Raw genomic sequence first — 6,284 nt, 5'->3', positions numbered from 1 at the left:
TCCAGGATCTAATGGAAACCTTTCATAGAAGACTAGAAGTTATTAGAAAGAAATGAGGACTAAATCTGAAATGGGATGTTTAAATTCCACATTCAATCCCCTCTGATAGTATTGGAGCTGCAAGGCCAATTCTTTTATTTTCACTATACACTGAAGACATTTGGGTTTGAGATCAAAAGATGACATCTAGATGTGTTAAAAAAAACTTTTAAGACAGTTAGTTTTACATTTTTCACAGTACTTACAGTGTTTGTCATCCACCGTTGTTGCGTTCCTTTTTGCTGACCTATCTAGTCATTAGTACACCATTGGTGTCTTTCTTAGCTACGTCCAATGTAATGGGTAATAGATTTTCCCTCTTTTCTAAGCTTCAATATGACATTCTTTTCTTGCATAGACCGTTCATATTGGCTCTTTTAACAACAGTAAAAAGTTTAAAGGCAGTAAATCTTCTCATTCAAAATCCTATTCTCAAACCAAGAGTAGAAATTCAGAGTTATTAATCAATCTAACAGGGCACACACGTGGGCAACTAGAAGCACTTTTCAGTCACACTTAATTTTGATCACATGAAAAATAGAAGCGTTTAAACCATGTGCCAGGCCAGATTGTTTAACGCTCCTAGACATAAATATTGGGTAAAGAATGATGAAAATCCATTGTCTCATATTCATCATTTGATCTCTGTATGAGTGACAGGTGAGATTGTGAGGTGAACAAAAACTACTGACCCTATACTGTATGTGTGTGCAGGTTGCACTGTGACTGACATACATCCCATACAGGCTGTAATCCTGCCTCATACTGAGAATACCCATGATATGCTCCAGATCCACTGCTAACCTAACCAGGATAGAGCAGTTACAGAAAACTAAAGATGAAGACAAAAAAAAAATATTTGATTCGCAGTGCACGTCTTCTACCACAAGATGGCGCCAAACCACCAGATTAAAACCAATTTTATCTTCTGGAGAATAAAATTAAAATCTTGACATGAACTGGAAAATCCGATTATTATTATTATTATTATTATTATTATTATTATTATTATTATTATTATTATTATTATTATTATTATTATGTAAACGTCTGATTCTGAGATACTGTACTTACACCATAACTCTATAAAATATTTTAAAAAGGTCTCCTTAAGTAAACATTTATTTTATTTCCTATATTAGACTCATCATTTAAATGTGTACAGTAATAATATGGACATTTATTTGAGTTTTTATTTAGATATTTTCCAGAACAGGTCCACATTTATTACTAGATTTAACTGATAATGGTGGTTTAACTACAATAACAAAGAAAGAAATGACCACTTACCAGCCAGAGCCTCGGATTTTAGCAGAAACTGGAAGTGCCTTTATTTCTTATATAGTGGCCTAACAACATTTTCAGTCATTTTACATATCCAAATGTTTACATGATATACAGGTTAAAGCCTTAAAGCCTTCCCAATGCACAGCTAAATGTTTGGGAGCAGAATTAGCATGATTCAGATAAAAGGACACAACACAAGTGTATTTTTAAATTAATCCAAATTTTTATGGTTTTCGAACTCCATTATTTATATCATGTGTTGTACACAAATCTGATTTACCAGATGGGGAGGATAAAGTGCTACAGCATTTCTCTCAAATGTTTCTGGTTTTCTTTCATATATTTGTTTTGCTAACAATATGGAAAACTTAGCAAATGGCACAAGAAAGTGGGGTTTGTGCTGGAAATTACAAGAGGTACTTAAATTCTTCTTCTTCTTCTTCTTCTTCTTCTTGTTATTATTATTAATAATAATAACAATAATAATAATAATAATACTTATGATATGTTTAGTAACAATAATAATAATAATAATAATAATAATAATAATAATAATGATAATAATAATGTTCTGTATAAACTGTTAAACTGTATTATTTCCATTAAAGTATTTGACCACTCTTAAGTCACATCCCCCACAGCCCTGAAATGGTCCAGTAAAATATTACCCTATGTTCAAAATGCTACTCTACAGTACTCCCAGTTCCCTACAAAAAAGTACAGTATGGAGGTTTTGTACCAGCTATCGTACATCATTTGGACACCAAAATGTCGCAAAGCATTGTGGGAACTGCGTGAGTACATGGTCTCTATGAATAACACCCTAATCTCTACAAAGTGCTCTATTTTGGGGAGTTTTGCCTTTTTCTATCCACAAATGAAAGCACAGTGAAGAATGTCCAGTGTATTATATTATATTATATTATATATGACAGAACATATATGTTTGTGTAAATTTTATTTATTTATTTATTTATTGGGTAGTTTGTGTGCTGTAAAGTTTTAAAACTGGGGTGCAACACATACAGCCTGCAGAACCAGAGCAGCAAGACATATGTTGTAATAATATGTTCCGATAAATTAATTTAGTATCCATGTTGTAAATTAAACTGCTCAGGCCCAGTTGGTGAATGAAAAGATTAAAAAATGAAAAAATTCCACTAGGAGGCAAAGTAGAGCAAAAAACTAGGGGCCCATAAACTAAGCTACTGGCAAAATGTGGCAAACAGGTTTATTTTCTAAGTACATTTCATGTTATATTTCATTTCATTAAAATATATGTAAATATAAGGTCATAATATTACAATAAATTATCATTTTCAAGGGGATAGTGTTGATTGGGATTGGTTGAATGTATATTATTTTCAGTCTGCATGTGCATTAAGAATATACCATTTTTCTTGGTCTCGACTAAGTGTAATGTGACATTTGGCACACTGCTATATAGGAGCACTACATGCAGCTTTCTAGTTTAAACACATACAAAAGAGGAGCAAATATGCACTTTTTTAGTTTCATTTTTCTGAAAGTATCCAGAACAGTTTTTAGAGAGCAGATGCTTTTTATATGAAATTAGAAGCAGAAGCTTAGGATAGATATTCATGTCCCAAATACTATATTATTCAGGAAATAGGATGTAGATTTGGACGTACAATTGGCCTTATACTTCAGCTAATGTATTTTATTGCACTGTTTTAAGCTAGTTTGTGAGTAATTACATTTTTTGTTTATTTTTATGGTATCAACTCTCCTGTACTTATTGTTTTATAAAACAAGCTATAATTAACCTGGTAATTGATAGAAAATTGATTAAGTCGAACAGACCAGCTATTTGGTTTCATTAATGTTTTTTTTATTTTTTTACAAATAGATTGAGATATCAGGACACTACAAAACTGTCTGCGGCGATCCTTTAGAAGTGTTTGGGCCCCCTTATTCTCTCCTTAGGGTATTAAAGTGAGTCTGTGTGTCTATGAGAAAGAGTATGAAAGAGATTTCATGCAGTGACAGAAGCTGTAAGGACTCCTGCTGCCTTTTTAACAATGAACATGAGGATAAGTTTTTACAACTGAGAAGAATGTATCTTAATTATCTTCAATGACAGCCTACAATTTTAAAGGGTTAAAATACGATCTTTCAAAACAAAAAACAAAAACATAAAACAAACTAATGTGGAATCTTCTTAACCAACAAGCAGCATAATCAGGTCATATCACAGAAAGAAACACTATCATTGCAGTTTGTCTGAGCCAGTATCTGTGTCGCTAACAATTCCATATGACAAGAATTTGCCAAAGCTGAATACAGATCTTTCTTTCATATGTTGATTAGGGACCTTGGCCCTTAACCCCTGTGTCATAAGTGCACCTAACCGCAGTCCACCCACACTGTGCTGTTAGAGACTACAGGGCTGAAGCATGACCTACGGGCATCACTTAGTCCCCAGAGAACCAGCCTGTGGTGCCTTTAAACCATTGCGGCAAAAAAGCCACACCAGAACTCTGCAGTCATTAATATGCAAAAATGCAAATGAGTGGGTAATTAAGAGCCAGTGCTCTCTGGAGGCTCTTTGATTGCTAATGAATTCTAATCTGCAAAGACGAGGGGGAGGGGAGAGAGGAAAATAGATAAAAGAAAAGAGAACAAAAAAAAGAGAAATATTAGGACAGGCATCCTGATCATTTTCCTTCGGGATGAGCCTACAACATTATTTTAGGCCCTAAAATTTGATGTGAATAAGATTAAAGGGTCCGACAGCACAGTCAGTTTAACGTTTAATTTTAACTCTAGACTGCCAAAAAGGATAGAATAGTATAAAAAAAAATACAAAATGATTTTTAGGATTGGCCAGAACAAAACCATGACTGTTATCAATTAGTAATTGTAGAACCTGTGCATATGCTGTGAATGGAGGTGTCTGAGTAAAGAAAACAAACTGAGAGAATAGAAATGGAATACCAGCTAGATAGACATAGCTGCATGTCTACAGCAGCAACAGCTGCATTGTACAGAGACATCATTTCATCACTTTTACAAAGCAATAAGAACCCCCCCATCCTGTGTTACACACGTGCACACACACACATGCACAACAACATGATTCTCTTATTGTTGAGCAAGAACTCCTCCAACACCCACAATATTCTCACAACCCATCCTCCATACACTCATTGATCTCTCTCTGTCCTGCTTTTCTTGGTCACATACAACATTTCTCTATTGTCACTGTTCTCATAAGTTATATCTATATATCTATATATATATGCAAATATAGTTCACAATGAAAATTTCAAAATATTCTCAGCTCATCGGAAATATACAGACATATAACTGTAAAATGATGTTCTCTAGGTTTATATTATCAGCTATGCATTGCTTCAGGTATTTTATCCATGCGTTTTCATACAGCATGTTCTTCAGGGAAGATCTTAGGGTTTGTAAACAGGAAGCATGTGCCCCTTTCACTGTACCCGATGCATGAGTGACACAGAAAGAGCTGCTCAAGCAAACCACACAACACTGGGATTTCATTTCGGCAGGTGTGTTGGTATCAGTGTGGGGCTGTTACTGTTCATGGGAGCTCATGATTGTGCTAATGAATTCATGCTTGAAAGCAAGTCAAATGCAGGGAGTTCTTTTTATTGGGGTTATTTTTTTCAGCAGTCTTTGTTAATATTTAGATATTTTGCCTGATTGTGTGGTTGAAAAGGTAAAGGTTTTTTTAATGCATCCAGAAAAGAATCCAGTACATGATGTCATGGACAGCCAGATAGGAGTAATAAATGGTCCCTTTCTGAGGCAATGGGGGGTTGTTAAGGTGAATGTCTCAGCTTCGATGTCCTTTTACTGGCCTCCGATCAAGCAAGCTCAGCGGGGGTCAGTTTACTGTCAGCCATGCGAGCAAAACAGATAGATTCCTCTCTCTCACTCCCTCTCTCCCACCTTCTGCGTAGATAGACCCTGAACATGGGCAGCGGGCCAGAGCCATCAATCTAGCCCTGGCTACCAGCAGGCATACTGTGAAGCAAAGCTTTTATTTATTTTTTTAAGTTCATAAATATGTAACAGCTCTTAAAATGGATATAAAAGCAGCTAAAGAGATCCGGAGTAGATGCTGAAAAACATAACTTGTAATATAGCCTCCATCTTGAACAAAAGATTGAAACATGCCTGTGACTGACAAGAGCCAGTCAGTGTTTGAAGTGATGGGAAAGGATGGGGGATGGTGGAGGTTTGGGGCTCACGGAGTAGGCTGGCCTACTTTTGTGTCTGATCAGTACCGTATGCGTCTCAGATCTCAACCTTCACTGCAGGTAGTTGACGAGTGCAGTGCACTGCATGTTGAACATCTGGCTGATTCACTGAACGCAGGGAAGTAGCAAAATATGTGTAAAACCAAAAACGTCAGCCTCGTATGGTTTCAAATACTTATTGTCCCCAAAAGCTGTAATTTAAAGCTGTATATTTCTCTTAATTATTACATCACCTAACATCTTTAATTACATCTTAAACACCTTATAATATGATATGTATAGGCTTCCATCTATCCAATAAAAGAACTATATTTAACATATGTATACGCATATACACTTCTTTGTGTGTCTCAGGCTACCGCTTTTCAAAATATGTATTTATTGCCATCAAACATATGGAAATCATCTTTAATGTCAAATGAACCATAGTAGGACACCTTTTTCAAGGCACTAACTAAATGATAATTATATGTTCATTTCTATACATACATCTCAATTGCCAAGCATAATATTGTGAAATAATAAATAAACACAACTGAGAATATTCTATTCCCTCATAAGTGAGTACGCAAATTCTGTGGTTTATTATTGTTATTTTATACATTAATAAATATTTTATATGTTTACACAAATGTACAAAACATATGCTAATTTTACTTCTACATCTGGTGTTAATTAAGGACAGAGGGTGGGGAATGGCTAGGA

Source organism: Tachysurus fulvidraco, chromosome 2 (genome assembly GCF_022655615.1).
Source record: "Tachysurus fulvidraco isolate hzauxx_2018 chromosome 2, HZAU_PFXX_2.0, whole genome shotgun sequence".
In the NCBI taxonomy this organism is placed as follows: domain Eukaryota; kingdom Metazoa; phylum Chordata; class Actinopteri; order Siluriformes; family Bagridae; genus Tachysurus; species Tachysurus fulvidraco.
The sequence above is the reverse complement of the archived record's forward strand: the minus strand, read 5'-3'. Positions refer to the sequence as shown.